This window comes from Coturnix japonica, chromosome 15 (genome assembly GCF_001577835.2).
Source record: "Coturnix japonica isolate 7356 chromosome 15, Coturnix japonica 2.1, whole genome shotgun sequence".
NCBI classification, from domain to species: Eukaryota; Metazoa; Chordata; class Aves; order Galliformes; family Phasianidae; genus Coturnix; species Coturnix japonica.
In genome coordinates this window covers 9,052,178-9,078,089 of record NC_029530.1, presented here as the reverse complement: position 1 = coordinate 9,078,089, position 25,912 = coordinate 9,052,178, and the positions used below count along the sequence as shown (strand labels likewise).

Sequence of the window (25,912 nt, the reverse complement as noted above, 5' to 3'; positions counted from 1 at the left end):
TCTTGTCCAGACCTTTCTGTTAACACTTCCAGGTTTATTTTGACAATTTCCACTATTTTTACATACCTCTCTTTTGTAAAATTGAATAGCCACATGCTGGGTTTATACAGCCTAAAATTAATTGTGCTGTGGTTATATTGCAGAGCATCTCTCCCACTAATGACCTGTAGAAAAGGTTCCATTCATAGTTAAGGGCCAAAATGGCATCCTCTGAGGGCTATAAGCACCATTTGTTGTGCACAGTAGCTGTCTGTGCATCCCATCTCTGGCTCAGTTTCTACAAGGAGTGGAAATCACCCTGTGTTACTACCTGTGCTAAACATGCAGCTCCTCTCATCTCACCAGCCATCTCCTGATCATTATCACAGTGCTGATCAGGGGCAGCCACACTTCCAAGTATCATTTACTGCTACATTTTTAGTAATAAAATCTGAGATTTCCAGCCAAAATGACTCCCAAAATGTCCCTTTCTCCATCATATTCGACGCTGTTACACATCAAACAATATCTTGCACACATTGTCACCTCCATCTGTACCTCTGCTCTGCTTTCCCTTTCAACCCCTCTTTGACAATGCTGCACCCACTGACTCCTCTTTCTATCAGGTTATGGAAGTCAGCTACATCATGGTGCTTTTTGATACCATGGTGCTTTTTGACATCATAGTGGTTTTTGATACCATACATCTGATTTTTCACTACCTTATTTTTCACCCTTCTGGCGCTGGTGTAGGAACAACAGTAACTCTTACCCCCGTTCCATTGCACTCCTCAGGCACCTTCTCTTGTCAGCGGTCTGATCTGGCTCCATTGGTTGCACTTGTGCTGTCTGCATGACTCATCCACACTCAGATCCTGCAGCTCTCACGGGCTTTGCAATTGGGCAGAGGGCACTTCTGCAACCTTTGCACAAAAGGAAAGAAGCAGTTGTATTTCATGAATGTCTCAACCCAGCCACCCAGGAATGCCAGATAACAAGTTGCTGTTAGTAAAGATAACCATAAAAACATAGACTTAACCAAGGCTGGAAAAGACCTCTAAGATCATCCAGTCCAGCTGTTCACCTACCACCAATATTTCCCCACTAAACCATGTCCCTTAGTACAACACCAACCCATTGCTCGCTTGAGTAATTGGCTGTTGTTCATTACTCATTAATAGTCTTGCTTAAAGCAATTGCTGGTAGTGCCCTGACTTCTCATTGTGCCAAACAGATAGAATGGGTCATTTTGCTGCCCACAACATCAGGGGTGGATATTGGTGGTATGGCAGTAGAAGCTGAACCTTCCCAACAATATTCCCTTACATTTTGACATCATGTGACAGGTGGCAGTGGAGGGGCAGTCTGATAGAATGGCATTCTAACGTGGAAGTTTGTATGGAGCAAAGGTGTGTCACTGAAATCCTCCATGCACAAAAATTGCACCCACTGACATTCATTGATGATCACTGAATGTGATGGAGATGGAACGGCAGATGTTAGCACAGTGAGGTGGTGGGAGGTGCATTTCAGCTGTGATGACAGCAGCAGTGGGCCACCTCCACTGCTACAGATCTTTACAAGTGTTGCATACAGGCTCCTATTCATCACCAATGAAAATACATAGCTAATGAGGATGACTTTGTGGAAAAGCAGTGTTTTGCAGCTGAGAATTTGCTCTGCCAAGCAGTGTTATAGTGCTCATTGAATCGGTTGTAGTTTCTATAGAAATAAATAGGAGACATTACTTTCAGAGTGACCTACATATATGAGGCCCAAGACAATTCCTCTTCACTCACTGTGGCTCAGGCAAGCCAAAAGGCTGGACATCCATGGGCTACTTGTATGGTCTATGCCCCAGCCACGTGAGCTGAGCCATGTGTTGCAGTGTATGGGATGTTTGCCTCTCCTCCTTGGCACTGGATTGCGAGTGGTCTGCAGCACAGCAGCAATGGGAAGAACAAATCTGGGCACTGCACACATGTTTTGATTTCTGCTTTCCAAAGTGGGTTTTCAAAATGGTTGGGGAGGTTCTTTTTCAGAAATGAAACTGCTGATCTGATGGTAGTAAAGAAAAACAGTAATCGGACAAATGGATGCTTGGGTCAGTGTGACTCATAGTGAGCTGGCAGCATGGGATCCAGACTGACAGCCCAACCTGCAAACGTCCAGGCAAACACAAATCTGGGATAGTCAAGAGCTCAAGAAATGACTGGGATGCTGGGAGCTGTACAGAAACACCCTACAGTGTGGGGACATATCCCTTGCTTTCATTAATTAGCTAATATTGAATCCACAGCCAAGCTTCTGATATGCGTCCTGATAGAGAACACAATGAGCCACATTCAGGCTTTACATATACCAGGACCAGATAAGAGCAGCATTTCTACGTGTATCTGCCCTGTGCACTCAATAAATGCAGATTCCAGTCCATGCATCTGCAGATTTATGGAGCCACAATCATGTCCTGGTGAGGTCTGGCAGCCCTAGGTCTTCCTGGCTTTTGCCCCAGGAATGGCACCCAATTGGGTTTTGTGGTAGGAGTAAATATCCTTACTGAAAATGATTTGAGTTCTCCATGATTTTGCAGCCATGTAATTTATGAAGTGTCACCTTGAATAGAGATTTAATATTTCATGTCAGGTCGAACATATCCATTCATTTTCCATCAAGATCAAGTCTACCAGTGCTGGAAAAGACCTAGGGGTTGCAGCAGAGACTTGGTTGAATACTAAGATAACAGTGAGCTCTCTCATTGAAGAAATGTTGTCCTGTCTATCCCACTGAAAATGTGGCTTAGTGGAAAAACAGGAGAAGCCTACAACAATGGGGAAGGGTCACAGACCCAAATGCTTCTCAGCAGTGACAGACACTACAAGGGACAATGGTTACACAATGCAGCTTGGGAAGTTCAAATTTAACATCAAGGGGAAAAAATGGCACTGGGAAGATGGTGCAGCCTTGGAAGAGTTCACTGAGGGCTGCATCTCTGAAGGTTTTCTAAGTTTCATAGCAGAAAACCACAGCTGGCTTGACCCTGTATTGCTGATGGTATTGCTCTAAGCACACTATTGGATCAAAGGCATCCAAACGTGCCTCCCAACCAACACCTCCTGAATTCCGTCAGTATAACACTAATTTCCATCAATACATCAAGAACAGGACTTCATCTTTAAAGGACTTAATCTACATCCTGTGACATAGTTCAATACCCTGAAATTATGCCACAGATCCTTCACGGTCAGTCTATTGGACCACTTCAAGACACAGAAACTTCCTGTGAAGGAATTAAGGATGCTGTTCCACAAATGTGTCCTCTGTTTTCATAAAATAGCCAGCCAGGAGATTGCTAAAGGCATCACTGGGTTCTCTGAGCACAAACTGGATGACATCTGGAGACTAGAATAAAACCTGAATTAAAACCCATTGAGAGCTGGATTATCAACATTTACATTTACTGTAAGTCAGAAATTTACTCAGAGAGCTTCTCACTGGATTTACCAAGGTGAGTGACAAGCCACCTTGTACTGCATTTTATGCTATTGAAAAACAGTGCCTATTCCCTGTGTCTCAATTATAACAGACAAGCTGAAAGATCACCAGTCATTAAAGGTTCCTGGCCAACCAGGTTTTAGATTTAAAATTGGCCCAAGAAAAATGTCTACTTTTGTCCAAGGACACAAAGTAGCTGAGTTATTTCAGTGTTCCCATGCCAAGCTTGACCAGATTTCAAGCCAAGAATACTCAGCTGAAGACTCCAAGGATTGTAAACATTCATATTCCTGGTCTTAAAGGACTGTGATCACTGGCTCCACCTCTGACCTGTTCACATCAGTTGTAACCCACCCAAAGGACACACCAGCTTCCATCAGGTGCTGGTGCATTGCTTGCAGCAGGAGAGATGGGTAACTGCAATACGCATCTCCTGTTATTATCGCCTACTCTATTATAATGCATTCTGATATAAAATGTTAAGCGCTTCCTTGGTGTCAGTGGTTCTTTGGAGCAGGCACACAATGTCTTCAGCCCCTTTCTTGGATTTCCACTCTTAAATGACCTACATATCATGGTTTTCTATATCACTTCCAGGAACTCAGTCCTGCTGTATTCCAAAGTAGTTTTAGCTTGCACTAGTGCCCTTGCCAGTCCAAGCTAAATTCCCTTTGTGTTTTCTTTGAGACCATAAACCATAGAATATCCCCAGTTGGAAAGGACCCATAAGAATCACTGAGTCTAACACATGGCTCCACACAGCACCACCCAAAAATGAGACCATGTGATGGAGAGTGATGTCCAGACTCTATGGGATCTCTGATGATGATGACATAGAGGCAGAGCCACCAGGCCATCAAGTTCTTGTTGCTATTATCAGAGACATTGTGCCCTATTTGTACAGTATGCCTAAAATTACCTCTCACCAGTGCTGGTACGAAGCTGAAATATGGCAAAAGTGATGAGAAAAAAAGTAAAAAGGAAATAGTGCCACAAGAGTTAATGAGCCTGGCTGGAAAGCAGTCATCAGGTACCCACTGACATGAGGTGGGGTAATCAAAACAAAAGGGCTGGAAGGAAGAACGGATCAAACAGGAGGCCACTCTGTAGCTTGAGCTTTATTTCCCCTCTCCTCCACCTTTCCCCCTCCATAATCACACCCCATCTCCCACCTGAACCTCCTAGCACCCAAGGACCCCACAGAGCATCCCTACATGGTTGGAAACTCTCCATATATCTCTCCCTTGCTTGCAGTGGAAAATGCTTCCCTTTCAATAGCAAACAATACCGATGCAGAGGAAAAGGAAGAATAATAAGAGCCATTACGGCTACTTTACTGTGTAATAAGGGAGAATCACGCAGTAAATGGGAGTGGGGAACACAGGAGCACAGTGAATGTAGAGTGGCAGCACAATTGCACCTGAATAGAAGCAGCAGTCCCTGCATGCAGCCGGTGAGCCAGGAGCAGAGAGGGCATAAGAAAAGGCTCCAGAAATACCTTCAAAGGAAGAAGACGACAAACGGAAGCTTAGCCCTATGGAATCACGACAGCAAATAACGGCTAACACAGATGAAGCCGAAGCATTTGGTATATTCTTCAGCACTCAGAATAAAGAAATAATTGCAACAAGCTGTGTAAAGCAATGCATTTTACAAAGAGATTAGACGAGCCAGGTGTGAGAAAGGATGAGTTAAAGATGATTGCATCAGAACAGAGGTACTCAGATCTACAGCACCTGGTGACAGCCCCCCCCAGAGTACTGAAGGATTCAGCTGAAGCAGCCTCTGAACTGTTTGCTATACCTTCAGGCAGTCTGATAGAGCAGGGATTGAGGCAGAAGTATAGTATCTGTTTTCAGAAGAGGAAGGAAGGAGGTGGGGGCGGAAATTATAGACCAGCTCTAAATTATAGTTCACTTCCAGAGCCCGGAGATTTTCAGGAAAACAATATTAGACAATGAGATTATAGTCACCCAAAAGAGAAGGCAATAAAATCACCAGGGATGGATCTGATCTCTGAAGCACAAATCACATCAGGTTAGGCTCGTTCCTTTCTTCGCCATAATAACTGACCTACTGAATGGTAAGAAGCACTAGACTCAAAGCCCATTTCTGTAAGGGTGTTCTTATTTTGTGGTTGTTGTTAAAGAGGCTTTGCATGATGAAATACAAACTGGGAAATTGGCATGGTGGGGCTGGGTTGATGGTTGGACTTGATGATCTCAGAGGCCTCCTCCAACCTTAACTGTTCTAAGTAGGATCAAAGGAAGATTTCAGAATGAAGGTGTCCAATGCTGAGTTCTACAGCTGATCCCAAACCGTTTGTGTCCCTCTGGGTAACTGAAAGTCCATAACATCCCTATAGCTGATGCTTGAGAGGGAACATCTGCTTGGAAGTTTCAATTTGTTTTCTCCAGGAAAGGGTCTAGGTTTTATCCCCCCTCATTCAAGACCTAATTGATATTTTGGTCTTTACCTTGTGCTTTAGTTTCTTCCCCCTATAACTGTTCTTTTAGGTTTGGACTTATCCCAACTTCTCTCCTTCCCTTTTTTGTGATCCACTTAAAAACACATCGCTCACACGTTACATTTTTAGGCCTCCTCAGATGTCCTTGCTGCTGTTTCATGGTCAGCTGCTCCTTTCTGAGCTAACAGAGCTATTAAAAGCCAAGATTACTATTGCTGTACAGAAAGGGTGCTGCTGACTCACCTCTTCTTTGCAGACACCCACAGCTCGCAGAAGCAGGGTGAAGCCCTGCTCAAGCCTTCTCTGCTTGTTGTTCACATTTTCTGAGCCTAAAAGGGGATTAAGAATTATTTCCCACCCCGGGTATTTCCTTGATGTGCTTTGCAGTTGGTAACATGTGTTACTGAGAAATTTCTTGGAGCAAGAGACATAAATCAGGTAGAGAACTGCACTGGCCAAAAACGTTGGCTGCACCGTTTTGCTTGGAATGAGTGGTTGGAGAAAACCTCCCCTTCCAGAGTGACTGGGGTAGGTGGGTACTCCCCACAGAAGCCCCATCCTCATAGCAACCAGAGGAATAACCAGGTTTTCCATGGCTTTCCTTACCTCCACTATGCTCGTGCTCTTTATGATCTCTCCTGGCACTTGGAGGGGCAAACATTCAAAGCTCACAGCCCATCAGGAAGCCTTAAACCTGCTCTGCTCAGGGATGAGAGGCTCAGAAGAGCTGTGTTTTGCTCATAAGCTGAGTTCTGATTAGTTGGCTTTGATCTAGACACTGCAATACAGCAAGACATTGAGCTCCAAGTGGCTCTCCTAGGAGCGTAACAGTGGTGCAGCCTTCCCTCATCACCTTCTTTTCCTGGGGGTGGGATCTCTGACCCCTCCCTGAATTCAGAAGATTATAATATTAACCTTTAAATTGGTAGTGCTACAGCATACCCAGGAGCAACTTAGTCTGGGACAGCACAGTCCTCCTACATCATGCACCTAAACTCTCTTCCAAAGAAAGGAGATATCTAAATGATGTGTGTACCTACTGAAATCATCTAGATTTAAAGGTTTCACCTTAAAGAAAGAGTTCTAGGTTAAAAATGCCTCTTCCTCACAGCTGGAAGGAGCTACCTGCACTTGAAGTGGGGCTGTTACAGCTGGGCAGCATAAGCCAATCTCCCTGCATTGCTTTGTCAGCCCTGAAGCCTGAGAAGTAGTACTCCCAGGTGGCACAGAGCTTGAAAATGATGTGCTGCAGTCCTAAGCATTTGCAACACTTAAGGCTCCTGGGAAATTTAGCTCTTGAGCCAGTCTGACATATATATATATATATTAATTTCACCCTCTTTATATTTATTATAGGTTGCACTTAATCATGCTGAGCTGGTGAATAACATCTTTAAAATACTCTGGCAATTCCATGCAATTTTTGGAACCTCTCATAGAGGAGGAAAACAAAAATAAAGGGTAATGCTGAAGATGAGTCAGGCCATGAGAAACAGGCCCTGTGTGCTCACTCTTGGAGTTAGCAAATGGCTGGTGAGCTGATCCTGAGCTCCTCAACTGGGTCATTTCCTAAAAGCACTTTGAATTGGTTTTCATGAGTCATTCGGAGCTTGAGGGTGCCTTGAAGAGTTCAGCTGGTTACCAACTGCTTTCCACAATGCAATTCGGGTGTGCATTTTGTCACTTAACTCGTGCAGTTTTGCTCCTGCATCCCATACCAATGGGTGAATGGCAGCTGGAAGAAGGGGGGATGCACGCAGACTTTGGTGTAGGTAACTCAAGAAGCTGTACAGTTTGTTTGCAGACAGCAACAGGCTCAAGGGAGGAATGATCTGATGCAGAAACTGAAAACCTCTGGTCAGCAGTGTGTTTTGTGGGGGCTGGCCAAAGTGCTCAGCCTGTATTGATGGATTATCACCACACATTCCTCACACTCTGTAGAGAGGCAGGGATGTGGCTGAGCAGACACCAGCATATTCAGAACCCGTGTCCTCCGCTCTACAAGCACCAAAGTCTCTTTCTGTTTGCACTTAGGAAATGCTTTCCCCTCTGCTCGCCTCTCACAACCCTCTCCCCTCTTCTAATAAACAGCCCAAGCCCTACAGGGGAAGAGTCAGATGGTATCATTACATTAACTTTATATTGTACTTGTAACTTATTTTTATTAAAACAGGTGCGCGCTCCAAGGAGGGAAAGTTATATAATGCCCTGGAAGTTAGTTTATACAACCTAGAAAACAAGAATTACATTTCTCATCTAAGTCCACTGCTAGCAGCAGAGATTGTTCCTGTAATGGGGAATATGAAAAGGATGGATGGCCTTCCTTTCAGCCTTGTAACAACTGTAATGGGAGGAAGCCAGTTTAGAAGGCCCCACAGGGAATTAGGTGCTTTGCTGCTTGGGTAATCAGGAAAATTTACCCTTCACAATGGCTCCTTGGTGGAACCACCACACATTGGAGGGGTGCAACTTCATGTGCAGAAATCTGCTTTGGCTGAAGAAGGGAGAATTTATGACAGCTGGGATTGCACCCTTGGCCACCTCTGTCACCTGTGATGGAAGCAGTGGCCATGTGTGTCTTGTGTCATTTAGCAGAGAACCGCCTCTTCGGAAAGCACTTGATCAGGGATATGTTCTTTACACAAAAGAACTGTGCTGTGATTGAAGTCCCGGCCCTTTAGAAGTCACCTCTGCTGGAGGGGAGTGTATTTCTGGGGGTAGCAGAGCAGACTGCCTGCTCAGGGGAAACATCTCCCCAAGCAGGGCATGATTCTTACACCATGGCTTTGTCTCCATACTTGCCCCAGGGCTAGAACTGATGTGCTCAAACAAAGGAGTTTCCACCCACCTCACAGACCAAGCTTCTAGAAAATTAACTCCTGGGAGTTAATTACTTTGAAATGAACTCCAAGCTCAAGCTAAAATAGTGAGCATTCCTGCTGCTTATACAGTGTCTTCTCTGCTGCCACCTCTCTGTAAATCCAAACCAAAACTAGAATCTCTCCATCCTTCCCCATTAGAATAAGTCCCTAGGGGAGGTTACATTTCTCTTTCCCTATTTTCTGATGTGCAGGGCCACCAATCCTTCTGTGAAGATATGGGGTTTGAAGGGATGTACAGAGGTAGACTTTGGCTCTCAGAAGAGGTAAAACTGCTTTCCCTCTTCTCCAAAGATGCAGGACAATGATGAGATTGCTGCTTAGATAGGGAGCTCCAGTGAAGTCAAACCAGGCTGTGAGAAACAAGGGTTTGTCTGGCAGGAATAAATGCTGGGCTCAGACTGAACAAGGATGGATATGGCTTGACTCGTGGAAGCAGAGCACTCTGCTGGGAGCATGGAGCAAAACAGGAGGAAAAGCTCTCTGAGCATAATCCAGTGCAAACAGCCTGATCCATCACATCCCAGGGAGAGTCAGACAGAGCAACACTGCTCTCCCAGCCATCAATTAAGCTTGAAAACAGTTCAAGCTTCCCCTAGAGAAATCTAAACCGATTTGATGCTCTGGGTTTTGGAAGGTGGAAGTGCCAGAGCTCTGAAGATGTTCAAAGTTAGGGATGTTTTGAATTAAAAATAGCTCATAGTAGGCACTTTGTACTGGAAATTTGGTGTCAGTCTGCTTTGCAATGCCATCATCCTCTGTGTGACACTGACGACCTGTGGGATCAGATTTTGTACTAGAAAGGGGTCAGGTTTTGCTAGAGCTGTAGGTGAGACCTGTAGGGTTGCAACACAGGTCCAGAAAGTATTTCAAGCTTACAGACAGCATTCAAAGTGTCCTTCCCATAATATCCATACCAAAAGTCAGAGGCAAGGGAACTGCTCAAGACACCCTATGCTAAGAAGTGACCGTGAGCTCACAGTATAGTCTGTCAACCCAGTGGTCAAATTTGCACATTTGCAAACCTAAGAAATGGAGGCCACGATAGAAATCACATCTCCATACAGTACAGATCCTGAGAGCATTGAGCAGTCCAGGGCTGCTTGAGCCCCAGCCCACAGTAGAGGCCAGGCTCCTCTCAATACACATCATGTCTGGATAATGTGAATGGAGCACGTGTGCCCCAAAAAAGCTCTACCACACACACAAGAGGCCCACATCCCTTGGGTAAGCAAAGGGCAGTGTTTCCCCAGCCCAGCTGCAGTCACACCAGGTAGCCCACGCTTAGTATGCAGGCTGTATTTCCTAGAAGGCTTTTGGAGATGAGACGCCTGTCACCATAAACCAGCATCTGAATGCTCACTGACAGTGGCCAGACCTTGTGTTAATTCAGTTCCCACCCACTCCGGCTGTCTCCCATGCCTGCACTTTGTTTAACCAAGTGACCTCTGGTGGAATTTACAATCTTTCCATCGCCTTGATTTATTAGTCACAGCCTCTGGGTCTGATGATTAGATGGTCTGAGCCCGGCTCTATCCTTTTTTTTTTCCTTCTAAGTCTACAGCAGGTTATTTGTTTATGACAAAGGCTGATAATAAAAAATACTCTGCCACTTATTCCAAATCACATCACCATGGCAACAATGATCAAAGTTTTGGAGTTTTTCCTCAAAAGAGTTTGCTGGGGAGGAAGGTTATAGAGATCTCTATGCATACTCATCTGGTGTTTTCTAGTGATTTATCTGGCACTGGTTGGTCAGTTATGTATGTTTGTTTGTGGACCTCAGCTGCTCTCTTCTGTATCTCTGCCCATAAGTCCTGGCCTCTGTCCTCCCCCATTCATTGCACAGATCCCTGGACGCAGCCACCCTGCTCTCTTCTTCCCACCCAGCCCTTGGTCATAGGTCGCTATGACCCTTCTTCCCTTCCAGCTGTTTAACTGCAGATCCCAAGGGTGTCACACGTGGTGGGTACAGGGATGTGCCTCCAGATGCACAGTCTGGGTGCTGTAGGGTGTTTGGGACACAGGGGCTGAGAGGTTCTTTATGGTTCCTGCCATTGAGGAAAGGCTTTTCTGGTGTTTGACTGATAAAGCTCAGTCCAGAGCAGCATGCTTGTTTTGGCATTAAGGTTTTGGGAGCCTCACCTCATGATTTGTTTCTCCTCCTCATTATTATCATCACTCTCCTTACACCGGTGTTTTATCTTATGAATATTGATTATTTTGTCTCACTGGTTAGCGATTGTTTATTTTAAACTAACATTTTCTATTCCCACATTTCTGCACACGAAGGTGATTTATAAAGGCAGTAAAACAATGAGCGCTTGTTGCAGACAACTCAAAAGGCTTTGCTGTGCTAAAGGTTCCTGGGAATAATAAATCAAAACTAACCTTGTTACCAGAGCGTAATCCCTGCTGCATCCACCCATCCTCCACCTGACACCATACAGAGCAACCACAACCCCATAAGACTGCCCAAAGGTGCCTACAACCTGCAGGACCCCCCAAGCTTACTCCCTGTGCATGCCATTCATACCTGGCAGAAGAAGGGGGTGGATGCAGCTACAACAGCACGGATAGAGCCTCAGAAGCTCCTCTCATGGACTTCAGGCCATGTAAAGACAATCTGCCAGCTCTCTGCTTTTTTGGACAAGTCCATCATCTAAGAACATCTATTGTAGAGCATGCAAAGATCCACAGTGAAAGCAGCACACTCATCCCCCAGCCAGAGCTGTGATTGCTGAGGGAGAAATGCTGAAGACACGGTTACCTCCACCATTCACACTGCATCCTACAAGGTCACCAGACCTTTCATAGAATCACAGAGCCACTATGGTCAGAAAAGACCTCTAAGACCTCTAAGTCCAACCCCAACCCACCCCACCATGCCTACTGCCTGTGTCCCTCAGTGCCCCATAACTCCGGAACAGCACCAAGGACAGTGATCCCACCATTTCCCTGGGCAGCCTTTGCCAATGCATCACCACTTCTTTCTGACAAGAAATTTTCCCTATTTTTTTCCAATCTAATTTCCTTCTCTCTCTAGCACTGAGGATTTCATGCTCAGAACCCTCCATTCTGTCTTATTCAGGTCAATGGGTCTCTTTTTGTCCATGCAACATCTCTGAAAGTCTCTATCAACGTAAGGATGTACCCATTCTCTTCCCTAGGGTTTTGTGCAGGCAGCCAGATGTCACACACTGCCAAGCAAGGCTTTGCTAAAAGAGCCTGGAAAAGAGCTGCATATGAGTTCAGCACAGTGTTGGTGTGAGTGCTGGGGATGCAGCACAAGAACTGTGAAGGGCAGGACTGCTTAGAAATCAGTACAGCACTGCTGCGTTACATAGTTTGTACCTTCTGCCCCTAGATATATATTCACCTGCATGCATACTTGTAAAGCACTGGTGGCTGTATCAGTCAAGGCTGCCTGTCAAGGCTGGCATCCCAGCTAGGCCAGCCTGGTGGCTGTGATAAATTAAGGGTGCTGCTATCAGAACCTTTTCTCAGTGAAAAACTAAGATTCTGGAAGAAAAGTCACAGAAGATAGGAAACAAACACCTTTCTTGTAACACTGTCACTGCGAAGGAGAAAACTAAAAAGTATCAGAACTTGAGGGGAGAAATACAGCTTCTTAATGTTTTCTAGTGTTACTCATCAACCTCATCAGAGAACAAGAGAATTCATACTGTCCAGATTGTATGGAACCAGGCCCATCAGGAGCTGGCACCAGCACTTAGGAGTGTTCACACCAGCCCCACATTCCAGTCCCAAGCACACAAATACAGCCCAAGGGTTTGATTTCCATGAGGAATTTAGATGCAAACCGATTTTCCAACCTTAGGAGCTGCTGTGGAACAAAGCCATGGTGGTTCTGGTGAGGAATCCACTAAAAGAGGTGACAATGGAGTTGTCCAACACTGCCTTGAGTATGTACGTACCTCTCCCCTTGCTGCAAAACCAATGGATGTGTGAAGGCCACATTGGTTAATGGTGATGCTCCCCTGGGACCAAGCTACAACTAAAAGAGACCGCAGACCATCTGTATCAGTGTAGGCTGAGTGTGGAGCTGAGTGCCCTATTACACTCAGTTAACACATTACAGCCTGCACAGCCCCCCTGCTTCTGGGAAGCAAAACTGGCTCTGCTCTGTCCTGGACTGCAGACACACACTGAGTAAGCTGACACACCTGAAACAAGATGCTCTCAATTACTACACCATCCCCATCTGACAGGCACTCTTCATACATCCCCTCTCTCTCTCTAAATGCCCCACTACCCTCCTTGCTTATCTGAGCTCCCAGCGTGTAGTTCCTGGCAGCCTCACAAAGAGACGAGCCCTGGAGGAAGCAGGATGAATATTCATCGTCACCATGTCTGCAAGGTGAGTGGAGGCTCTCACACATCCACAGGCGAGCAAGATATCCATCATAAAATTCACATTCAGGGTCTTATTCCTCTTCTAGCATTAAATATTCAACAACAGAAACTTTCAAGACTTTTCACAGTGTAATTACAGTGCCAGGAGGATCATCTTCAATTGCTCAGCCCCAGCTTGCTTCCAGGACCAGTTCAGCCAGTAGGAGTGCTTGGGTGGCCCTGCTTTAAGTCACATCTCAGCTGCCTGTGCCTTCAAGGACAGGCTTGCCAAAGGTAAAGAAAATGTTGTGAGGGACTGCAGGAACAGCACAGCTGGAGAAATAAAGAAGGAAATGGGACAATAGAAGTGCCCATGGAGAAAGCTGTGGTCCCCATAGCCTCAGAGCCATCCTGGAATACAGCTGTGCTCAAGAGCAGGATGAGGAGAGTGACTCCTTCTCAGACTCAAGACACCACTGGCAATTGAACAGAGGGTGTTGTTAACCCACAGTATTATCCCATGGGAGAAACAGATTAAGTAGTGCATCCACATGCACGAAGGAAATGTGTTGACCATCATTTAAGCGAGAGGTTCTTAGGAAACATCAGTTGCACACTGCAGATATGGCATAAAAGCAGCTTGCTCATACAATACAGCAGTTACTCTTGGATACTGACAAAAAGAGGGTCAAATTCAATATGTCACTGGGTGACTGGAGAGTAACAGAGAATTGCTCAGTATAAATCCATGTGCCAAGGTTTAATTTGCAAGGTAGCATCCTTTAGAGAAACAGGTCCTTGGCAGAGTAAAGGTAAAACTGATACAGGATTGAGTTAATAAAGAATTTAAGGAATATTATCAAGTCCAGTCAGCGTGGTTTTGTGAAAGCAGCCCTTGCCCTACAAATCTATTCTGATTTGCAGAGGACAATGCACATGCAGCTGATAGGATTGAGTGGTCAAGCACAATCAAGCTTTACAGCTTTGGATTAAAAGCAGTTCTAGATGCTGCTGGTGAAGCCAGTGTGTAAATTAGGTGTTGGACAAAAACAGCAGATCTCAAAATGAGGAGGGAGATCTCTGCAAACGACGGTGTTACAAAGGGATTTTGCAAAGGTTCTAAATGCTGGAACCAGAGTGAAGTGAGATGATAGAGACAGTGATAAAAACTGACTTGCAAGACAAACTCTGCCAAATGATCAGTAAAGAGCAGTAAGACAAGACATCTAACAGCTTGGTCAAGCTTTGCCTAGCTGGACAACATGCACCATGATGCAGCCCAGAGGCAACCCCTGTCTCAAGGGCAAAGAGCTCTGGTCCCAGCAGCATCCCCAGCCAAACAAGCCCTCCTCTCTTGCAGCACCAGTGAGCAACACTTGCCAGGTAGGAGCTTCACCTTCCTCAAGTCTGTCTGGCTTTCCCCATACCTTATAGTTCTCATGTTCTTCTTACATGGACCAGCAGGTGAGGTGGAGCTGATAATTACACAAAATACACGGCCTAGTTTTGCTTCAGCATTAGGCATCCTACTCAAATCAATGAAATAAAGGGCTACTGTGAGGAAAAAATCCATTCCCTTGCCCAGACTCACCTCCTGGCACCATCTGCCTTACTGTGCTCTGCTCTCACCCTTTGACAGCCCTGGCTGCATATTATTGCTTAATTATCATCTCCTTTACATCAGCACTGGAACATTTAATATGGTCTGTGCTCTGCCTGGCATTACTGTAAAAGCGGTTAACAAATGTATCTCCATGTCTCACTAATCATACTAAAATCATGATCACTATTCTGTTAGGAGCCTTGCTAATGAATAGGCATGAACTGCAGCTCCCAGGGACCAAATGTGTCTTTCTTGCCTGCCCCTCCTGGAGCTGAGGCCATAGCTAAGCTGCTTCAGGACAAGGACTCATATCTGGCATGCAGCAACCTCTGGGACACCCAGCAGAACTCACCTTTGTGATAGATCATCTGCTCCCAGGGGAAACTACACTTCCTGGAGAAGCACCAAGGAGAATCATGGAGTATTTTCATGGATTCATAGAATCATTAAGGTTGAAAAAGACCTCTGAGATCATCCAGTCCAACCACCAGCCCTTGTCCACCCAACCACATCCCTCCGTGCCACATCTCCACCTTTCCTTGAGCACCTCCAGACCCTCTACCACCACCACAGGGATGGTACCCATGATGGTGTGCTCCCCCTGCCCCTTCTTTCTTTCTCCCAGCTTCTTCCTTCAGCCTGGTCTTGAACAGGAAGACAATGAGAAATAGCACTGGTAACACACTCCATAACAGATTAACAGCCACAGATGTGTCTCAAACTGGTGGTCTGAAATAGAAGTCACCTGGTTAGACAGGTGAGTTCAGCACAGTGGTAGGAGATGTAGGAACAGGATGAGGTCCTTCCTTTGGTAGAGCAAGACTTTGCTATCTATTTATCCTTATTCCCTTTTAGTGTACTCTTTTCCTTGCTTCCCTTTTACTTCTGCTCTGGTAGTTCTCTCCTGCTCCTGACCTCAGGTTTGTGTTATGGGATGTGCTTGCCAATGCAGCACCATGGCGAGGTTATCCCCTCTGCAGTGCTTTATGACTGCACCATACTGAAACTGATAGGATATGAGAATGAAGCTTTACCAATATTTTTCCTGATCCCCATTAAAACATGTCAAACAATTGACACCTCTTCCACAAGATAAAGCAAGGCTGCTACAGGAAATGAGCATGATGCTGTTTCTAATACGCAAGCAAACAGAAGCAGAAACTGAAATTTTGCATAAATATATATAAAAAATGTGGATTCATCAAAGTGATTGATACTAAACAATAGCAATGCGTTCAATAGAAAGAAAGATGCCACAATAAAATACCACTGACATGACAGCTCTCCCCAGAATTTTATGTTCAGTTTAATTTTAAACCTATATCTGTTTCTGCAGATAAGGCTTCCCACACTTCCTCAGGGTTCCTGGAGGCTGACAGAGAGCATCCTTGTTGTGGGGATGGTTTTCTCACCCTTGGCTTGCAACAGAGCGGCAAGAAACACGAGCCTCTGCATGTCCAATAAATTGCAATGTGCCTGTGATATAACGCTGCAGGATATCTGATTCCCTCTTCTATGCCCCTGTGCTTAACCCTAAAGAAGTGCTCAGATCTCATAGATGCCAAATTCCAAAGCTGGCAGCAACGTGAGGGAATGGCTTGTTTGGCTCAAGGAGAGGTGGACCTGCTGCTATGGCTGCACACAATTGCAGCTGCACCTCTATTTCATGCACAACCACGAGGAAAGTGGATTTTATTTTTCCCCCTAATTCAATATTCTCCTCCCAGCTTATCACTCAATGTCAGCTTCCGTATTAACGGTCCTCACTTTCCACAGACGAACAGTAATGTGGTGCTGGAGGTGCTCGTTTTACAGGTAAGTTTGCCTGCATGATGTGAAATGGCCACAGAATAAATAATCTTGGGCAGCAAACTCAGAGCCTGCGTGTGCAGCATCAGCTTTATAGAGCAATGGACCAGAGTGCAGATCCCAGATACTGGCACCACATCTTAACCCAACACTGCTAAAAGTTCTTCCTCTTCCATGCACAATGGTGGAGGGGATGCTCTGGTCCGGATGCAGCATGTTAGGAGTTATTTTATATACATGCTTTTTTCCATGCTTTTCCCAAATCTAAATGCCTCACTTTGCAGTTCTCAGGATCCTCTTCTGTGCATGCTGTGCCCAGGCAGCACATTGCATTAGCTGCACAGCCACAAAGTGCACAGTAAAGTCAATTTTGTTGCTTTTGAGCCAACTCTTGGGACCTGAATGAGTTCAGCTATAAAGGAGCAGCATTGCACAGCTCTGACCAGAACCCCGACTTCTTCACCTTTCATCCATCAACATGATGGGAACTCAGTGTTAGGGAATCACCAAGCAAACCTTACAACCATTCTGCTGAATAAGAAACTTCCTCTTGAAGGACTGTGTTTCTGGTTTAAGAGCTGTCTGGTAACCCCTCTATTCTGCTGGTCTTATTGTTAAGTTGCAAACCAAATGGAGAGAGCTGCAATAAGAATGGAAAAGAAGCATGCCAGAGAAAGGGGGTCTGCAGAGCATGCTCAGTGCCCCATACCTATAACCCGATGTTATTTATAACTTGACTTCAAATCTGGCAGCAGATCTTATCCTGCTTGAAGGCTAAGTGCAGGGCAGACCGAGAGTACTGAAAGGGAGCAGATTGTGCTGAGGCAATGGGGAAAAGGCACCACGCACCTCCAGGTCCTTAAAGATTCTGGTGACCTTGCCCCACTGCCTGCACACAAGGTGTTGGAGGGCAGTTAATTTCAGCTCACCTCTGCCTCTGTTAAGCTGAAAAGGAGCATGGTTCCCTACCAGCCAGTTCCCTATTAGTATTCTGCCAAATGCCTTCAGGACCATTTAATTTACATGCCCATTATTTTTACGATATAGAAGATTCGTAGGGAAGTGCCTCAGAGTCAGACTGTCTGAGTAGGGATGAGAGCTCTGATTCTCACAGCCTCATTTCTCTGAAGACCTTTCGAAAGCCACAGGCATGGAAAACAGCAAACTGAGCGAGGGAGGAAATGGGCAGGACTTATTCACCCAGAACAGCTTTCTCAGAGAAGCCTTAATTCTGGTAAGGGGGTTGTTGTCTGGAAAGTTTTGATTTGATTTGTATATGCAATTTACATCCATAGGGCTACTGCAGACTTACTGTATGCTGTCCGTATAGGGGGTGGACTACTCCATTTCTGCTCCCTGCACGCATCAGCTTCACCTGGGGTGTGAGGACAGCCCTGTAGAAGTGCACGATGTCTATAGGATTTCTCTCTCACGCTTCACAAACACCCTAGAGAGTCTGACTCAGACTCTGGAGCTGTTTTCAAGTCCCGTGTTATTTGCAAGTCAGAGCACCACGGCTCAGGCAATTGGACCCCACCTTTGTGCCACGCTGGAGTGGTGGCAGTGCTCGAAGAAATCTCCTGTCATGGGAAGCACTTCAACCTAAACGCTTGGGGTAAGAGTAGGAGCAGTTTGCACGCAGTGCATGAGGACTTACCCTATGAGAGACACAGATCCACTCAGGAGAAGTCCACAGGCTACTCTTCATCACAGACTACATCAACCTGGAAACCTAATGAGGTCCCTCCTGTAGCTTCCGCTGGCAAACACCAGTAGAAAAGCAATGAGAATGTTTTGCAGACATCAACGTGCAGGTGCAAGGGTTTAAAGAGACAATTGGTCGATTATCCGAGGATAATGGAGCAGATCACGATCCATTCATTCAGGAAGTCCCCTGGGAGCAGGAGCCTGGAGGCATGTACAGCCCTCCTGATGTGTTGTACTCCCTCCCCCCCTCCTCCTGCTCTTCCCTCCTCTACATGAAGCTGGAGCCATCCTGCGCTGGAAGTAGTAAAACAAATGAGGGAACAGAGCACTTCATTCATCTGTAATGTTTGCAAAGGGAAGAAAAGCTCAGACTTGGAACGCTGTCAGTGCAGAGAGTAGCTGAGCTCTTGGCACCACAGAGATTTTGGACCCAGTTATGTCTGGAGAAAGCTAGTAATAATAATGACAATAATTAAGGGCAGGAGGATGCCACCTGGTAAAATGTGGTGGGGCAGGCTGACAAACAGCCAGCTAGTCTTCCTTGGCCCTGCAGAGCCTGTGATGGATGGCACTCAGCATGTCCTTCATCCGCAGCCACTCGTGCTGGCTCCCCCTGGGCTGAGCAGCCCTTCCTTCCGCCAACCCAGAAGATATATCTGGTGCAAGAAGTGGCTCACTGGGGTCTGCTAAAGGAAATATATTCTGCATGGAAGCCTAGGCAGCCCGCAAGGAGCCTGCTTTTGGCAGATGAGCTCAGGGAAGAGTTAAAGCCCAGCACCATGCTTTCAGCAGAAAGAAAAGTTGTTCTTCTTCCTTTCATACACTTCCCCCTACAACACTCTTTAAAAAAAGAAGAAAAAAAAAAAAAAAAAAAAAAAGCTTCATTTTCACTTCAGTAGAAGTGGAGAGGCAGGAAATAATACAAAGGCTCTTCACAAAGCCCGACTTCTTTCTTCTGTGGCATCTGTGCTGCAATATCTGTGATGGCAACAGGCTCTGCTCTCTCTTCTCAGAACTCGGCCTCATCAAATATTCCCTCTCTGGAGGCCACGGTGCTGGGATTCCCTCTCCCAGCCCCATTTCCTTTCCAGTCACACTCAGAACTGCTTACAGAGCTCGGGAGGAGGGGAAGGAAAATGAGTCTTCTTCTTGAAGGGAGGGAAGGAGGAGCTGGGGCAAAGCAGGCCGTGCTTGGACAGGCCGTGCTTGGGCAGACCACAGCCATAGGCCTCTCAGAGCAGGGAGGTGACAGCGGGTACAACATGGCACTTTGCAGGGATGTTTTAAACCCCTCTGGGTTGGTCAGAGCTAAATAATTAATCCATATGGATTCATTTGCTGGTTATTTCTCACCTGCAGCCTTGCCAGGCCTGCTGCGGGCCTAGCGCCATGCAGAGCCCACACAGGAGCTTGGGGATGGCTGTGGGAGGAGGGAATGGTCTGCCCCACTGTGACCATCGTTTCAAAGTGACAGTCATCTGTGTAAAAAAGAAAGCAGAAAAGAAAGCAGCCTCCTCCCTGCCATTAGGGTTTCCACCGTGTTATTACACTGGGATGTGCTGTGATCAAGCCCAGGTGTCCACTCTACATTCTGAGGTCGAGAATGGCAGAGTCTCTTCTTGTGCATAGCTGTGTGAGGTGGCTGTCCTGACCTCCAGAGCCACCAAGTCCCATTGGATCCACATGCAGATATGTTCACAGGGCAAAAAGCAGGGCTTGGAAGCAGTGGTAAAATCACAGAATCATAGAATATCCTGATTTGGAAGAGACCCATGAGGATCATTGAGTAGATGACATAGTGCACAGACATTGCAGCAGATACTGAGTTAAGCAAAACTCACTGATCTCTGCCCATCAAGCTAAGGAGCAGGGCTACCAATAGCAGCTGAGCAAAATAAGGTTACCTGAAAGCATTGCAGAAAGTCACCCAGCAAGCACCCAGGGCTGCTCTGGCACCTGTGCAAATAACGCAATCAGATGTGTCCATCTGTATGAATGTGTCCCTGTGTGTTCACACAGAGGTGCAACACTGTGAGGTCAGTTACAGTGTAGGAAAGGTAATAGCAGGAATAGTGGTGAAGGTGAGGTTCAGGTGGGCCCTGTGCAGCTCTAGCCCCACCAGGATGCTCTTTACATAGGCATCGCAGTGAACTCCAGGGTCAGTCCCAAAGGCAGCTCATTGAGCACAGCACAGTGCTGGTGATGAAGGCCAGAATGCTGCTGCTACTCATAATCATTCCCTCAGGGCGCTGGGCCATCACCACCCTGCAAACATTTCTCTCCCCACTCCCACGGTGACCCCAGTCTCTCCAGGAGATCGCACTCATGCTGTTTTCTTCCAGAAATATCATTCTCCTAATAAAAATGCTGCTGTTTTCACCTCTCCCTGGTGTGGACACACTGTTCTCCTTCATGTTTTAATTAGTTCTCAAGTTGCTCTAGTATTTCCAGTGGAAAAATTAACTCACAACATCACATTTTCCCTCTTCCCACAAGGCCAGATGCGGACATTTCCCACTCCAGGTGGTGGAGAAGGACACATTATGCTCCCAGTGTCCGTCCCTGGCTTTGGGACATTCCAGCTTTCCCATACCATCAAGAAGCCCAATGTAAACCAACCCTGAGGGGTACAGAATAGCTCAAAATGCAGTAATGTACATCTTATTGCAACACTGAGACAATGCTGCAGCATCCTGCCCTGGGGAACCCTGCAAGCATGTCCTGGAGACACTCTGCCTGGCCTAGATAGTGGTAGTGATGGACCACAGAGGTGAGGATGGATTCATACCTGCAATTACGTAATGCATCAATATCACAAGTTATTTACATGTGTATGGAGTTTTTACCCCAAACCTCATAATACTACCAAAAAAAAAAAAAAAAAGATCATACAGCCAGTAATTTAAATGAAAAATTGTTATTCATGTATTTTCATTTTAACGTCACATGCCACAAAATATTACAGGCTCGTGAGGCAGCCAGTGCTCTGCTAATAATTAGAATGCATTACCACTTTGATGAGGCATTTACACACACAACTGCAGAGCTGTCTCAGATCTGCCGAGATGCTCCTAGCACCCCAATTAGAACACAGCAAGGGCTTACATTTGTACTGCAGATTGTGCAGTGTAAATCTCACCTTTTGCCTATTTCCAGATACCTTATGTATCATCCACATCCCCTCCAATGCATGGGGTGAACACTCAGAGCCTTCCCCACTTGAAAATGGGACTGGGCACGAAGTATCAAGGAGTGTTGCTGCCTGGCGGTCTGCAGGGACAATTGTCCCTCCAGCAACCATCACACATGCTCAGGCCCCAGACCCTTCCCAGATGCATTATACCCCAGTACTCACCCACTTCTTGGGACCCTGTGGTTCCACTGCAAATGGTCACAGCTGCTCTGCTGCACTGGGCAGGCCTCCTATCTTCCAGCATGTTAGGATCCCAGCCCCCATTTTAGCTGGTAGTTCACCCCAGGCTGCTTGCCCAGTTACCATTCTGCACCAGAGTCCAAACAGACCTAGAGCAGCCAACCCAAATCCACCCCAGCCATGCAGTCATAGCACAGTGCAGAGAGATACTCAGTAGAGAAATAGATTCAAGTGTTGTCATCCCTTGAAGGAGCAATTACCAGTGACAGGCTCTGCAGCAATGAGCTGTGAAGTTAAGACAAATGCCCCAGCAGCATCCCTCTAACAAATACCCAGAAGGTGAGAATGCAGTGGGGAAACACCAACTCAATAAGGAAAACATGACTATGTATCTGGAAAACATCTTTCACACCACTGGGTTCATTACGGTGTTTCTTGCCATCATGGGTTTTCTTTATGCCATTCAAAACCAACTGCATCAGCCTCTGGGAGCAGCGTATCCCTGCTAACAGCTGGCAGAGCGTGCCTTGCTCTGCCTGCTCTGAGCACATCTGGGCAGAAGGGAGCTGACACGGGGGAAGGGGTGAGACAGATGTTACAGGGAATTAATCAAGGAAGGGAATAAATGACCAAAGTAATACACAGCTCAGGGATGTCCTGGGCAGCAAAGATCCCACAGCTGGTTTCAACTCAGCTGGTGGCTTTGTGCTGCTGTAAATAAAGAGAGCTGCTGTGTTGCTGTCTGGCAGTAGAAACAGTCTGTCAGGGGCAGATGCCTCAGCCATCATCCTCCAGTTTGCCTTGCAAGTGGTGCAGATAAACCCCAGGAAACCACAGAGAAAGCCCCAGAGGAGAAACACCCTTTTCTTCCTCAAGAACTGAACCATATCCCATCCATCTTTCTCCAGTGAGCCCAGGGTGAGGGCTTATCCTGCTCCCAGCAAAGCTCTCAGTAAACCAAAACCAACCCTAAGGGAGACATTTGGAGAGCAATGTGAACTTAGCACTGAGCGATCCAGTGTCACATTACCACTACATGGGCATGGACAAATCTCTTCAAGGGATGGGATCTGTGCAAGAGGGTCTGTCAAAGGAGAGGGAGCACACCACTGGTGTCTGTAGTGAGACATGTCCCTATTGCTTTCACACAGCATCCGCAGCTCTGTTTGATGTACCTTCACCTTGTTGGAGCTATATACCCTGCTGCCTTTTGTGCTATAGTCTGAAAGCAAACTACGTAGCTTTGTCATCAGGAGTTGCACCCTATGCAGAATTCTTTCCTGAGGTCTTTAACCGAGCGTTATAAATGCACTGCATGGGATTAATGATAGCACAAGAAACTTTGGGTCAGAAGGAAACAATCAAACAACTGCCCTCTTAAAAGCAAGACAACTCAGATGCAGAAATAACACTCCAAGAGAAAAGACTTCCCAAACATTTACAGTTTAGAAGAGCCGTCTTCAGGAAGAGAGAAGTGCTTTACTTAGGATCAAAACAGATGACCCCAGAGATCCTTACCAGGAGTTGTAAAGTACATCATGAAAACGGGCAACTTTTACCTAGGCTGGCAAGAAAAAAGTCTTCTTTTTGAGAATGTTCTGTGTGATTTAGAAACTCCTCTTACTAAAATGAATCAATTTCATAAGCGTGCTAACATCTTTATTCCTCAGATGTTAAGAAGAACATTTAGAGCTGGAGAATGCATTGTAGGAGACCTTTCTTACATCTAAATTCATGTTTCTGCTGAAAGGTCAGAACCTTTCTGGGTGTTTTTGCCTTGATAAGCTCCTTCAGAGGTGTTTATTTACAAATGATCCATTTCCAGGTATGCATCTCATATAATAACTTCCATTGCTATTGTTCTCAGCACAGGAGATGGATGTGTAACAAGGCCATTCAGTGTTGTAACTGGATCTCAAGGCAAGAGCTGCTTGAGTACAGAACAGAGGGGACATGAGCCCATCCCTGATCTAAGTGGTGCTGCAGCTGCCTTGCCTGGCACATGGATTTGGGGTACATGGCTCTCTGCTCTCAGTCAGCAAAAGGGTCCGTTTGGGGACCTTCTTCTACCAGACCACTGCCCTCAAAGGTAAATACAGAGGTACAAGAATCACCTCCAAAGGCTTAAATAGAAAAGGCAGAGATGTCAGTAATGGCTGATGATTGTCCTGCTTCAAAACTCTCTAAGAACTGATTTTCCCAAGAAGACTGGTTAGGTAGGCTGAAAAATCATTGACAGAGCAGCAATTTGTTCCCATGCAAAATGGGTCCGTGGACTAAATCAGAGGAAAAGTTAACTCTCTGAGGATGCTCTGAGACACTCCACAGCAGCATCAGAAGCAATGAGGGTTATATTGCCTATAAACAAATGTGCTCCTTATTCATGAGCAGACAACAACACAAGGCAAAACATCCCGCCTGTGAAAGGATGTCAGACCCCTCATTGTCCTTCTAGCAGAGGCAGTTGATTTTTTCAGGTAAGCAGTGTCTGGGTAACTAAAGCAGACAATAGTGAACAATGAGGAGTCGTGACACACCAGGTTTTTAATGCGACACACCACATTATTTCTTCAGCACTGGGAGCAATAGGAAGTTGTCAATGTTCTGGCAAGGAGTCAGTGTTAATGTATTCTCGTAATGAATTTAATGGGATAATGAAATGCTGTTGTAATTGAAGGTATTAACAGCTTCTCCTGTTAAATACCAACTTCCTTATACTGCGTGTTCCTTGAGAAAAGACATGAGCTAATTTTGGTAAACAGAGGGAAATAGTGGGATTTAATTTGGATTTAGGATTCTTAGTATCCAGGTATTTTGTGATTTTCGAGACTACTCCTTCGAGTGGCTTCTTTCAAGTAACTAATTCAAATGCTTTCTTTGGTTTCATTGGCTTTAGCTGAGATTCTTCAAATTTGCATATGCAGATATCATTTAAATGACTTTAGATATGCAAAGAGGATTCTCCAGCCCTCAAATTCGGCTATTGTGCGCATCTCTAAGCTTCTTTAATTGCCTGAAAAGTGTCAGGTAGGACTCAGCAGCAGCTCTGGGGAAGGATGTGCTTTGTCTTTGGCTCACAAGAAGAAAGGAGCCCTCTGGGGACATGCACTCCCTGCCCACACATCTCAATTATCAGCTCTCTTCAGGTCCAGTCGCTGTTTGCCATTCGTGTTCCGTTTCTCATCTTCTCTTCTTTCTTTAATAGCCAAATAGTCATGCTTAATGACTGATTATTATAGCTGCCTTCAGCCTTGATGGTTAACAGTGTCTAGCTCACTGCCTCAGTATTAGCAGAGATTCACAGCAACATCTATGCTTTGGCCATTTGAGTTTTCCATGGCTAAATGTCAGTCTCCTCAGAGGAAATATTAGTTAATAGAGTGATCCCTGTGAGAGCTGATCTAAGGGCAATGGCCTTAAGAGCTTCAGTAGATGGGATGGAGGGAGAGTCCCCATAGAGTTTGGATTAAGTGTTCAGTGTTTTTCCCCTGGGTGGGACATTCCTTATGAAGGGCACAAAAGCTGGGCTATCTACGTCTGGGTAGCATATCCTTGGATCATCTGGTACTTTGAGTAGAGCTGGGTATACAGAGTATGGGTAGGCAAGAGCTCCCATCCTGCTGAGCTTCTTGGCAAGCAGGAATTGCTGAGGCAGCTCAGAGATAAACGAGCTGCCTGCACCTTATTTACAGCTCTGTAATTATTTGTTTGGGTGGCAGGCATATGGGCCATTCACAAGAGCCTGGGATTGGTCTATTATTCTCTCTCCAGTTTAACACCATGTTCTAAATTACGGCATTTGTGTAGGTCTTCCCTTAAATAATAATAATAATAATAAAGTTGGAACACGAGTGTGGTGCAGGAAAGCACCACGAAGTTGATTTAAGGGCCAGGAAGAACACCCTCCATGCAGAGATTTACAGGGTTCAAGCTGGTTAGCTTTTTTAAGGCAGAAGACTGAGAGGTGACTTCATCATTGCATCTAAATGCCTTCAGAGGGAGAAAATATCACACAGTAAAGAACCTGTGACTTCACTGTGAAAGGCAGAACAAAAGCTGGAAGCCAAAGCCAGCATCATTCAAATTATGAATTAGATACTTTTTTTGGAAGGATTGCATTTAACCATCAATGAGAGTAGCCTGAAGTGATCTTTCTGAAAGATATGTTTCAGTCAAATCCAAGTCACTAGAAGCACTGCATGATGAGCCTGGTGAAACATAATGGCTTGCAACATGCAGGAAACCAG

General features: G+C 45.7%; 1 long non-coding RNA gene across 1 annotated transcript in view; it reads right to left on the bottom strand.

Annotated features, from left to right (window-relative positions):
- The window catches only part of LOC107321212, a 129,512-nt gene extending 110,537 nt beyond the window's left edge, over nt 1–18,975 (bottom strand). The window contains exons 1-2 of the long non-coding RNA XR_001558498.2: nt 18,243–18,975; nt 752–902 (exon numbers count right to left, since the gene is read on the bottom strand). This is a non-coding gene — a long non-coding RNA (uncharacterized LOC107321212). The remainder of the gene's footprint in view (nt 1–751; nt 903–18,242) is intronic.
- Nucleotides 18,976–25,912: the final 6,937 nt, after the last annotated feature.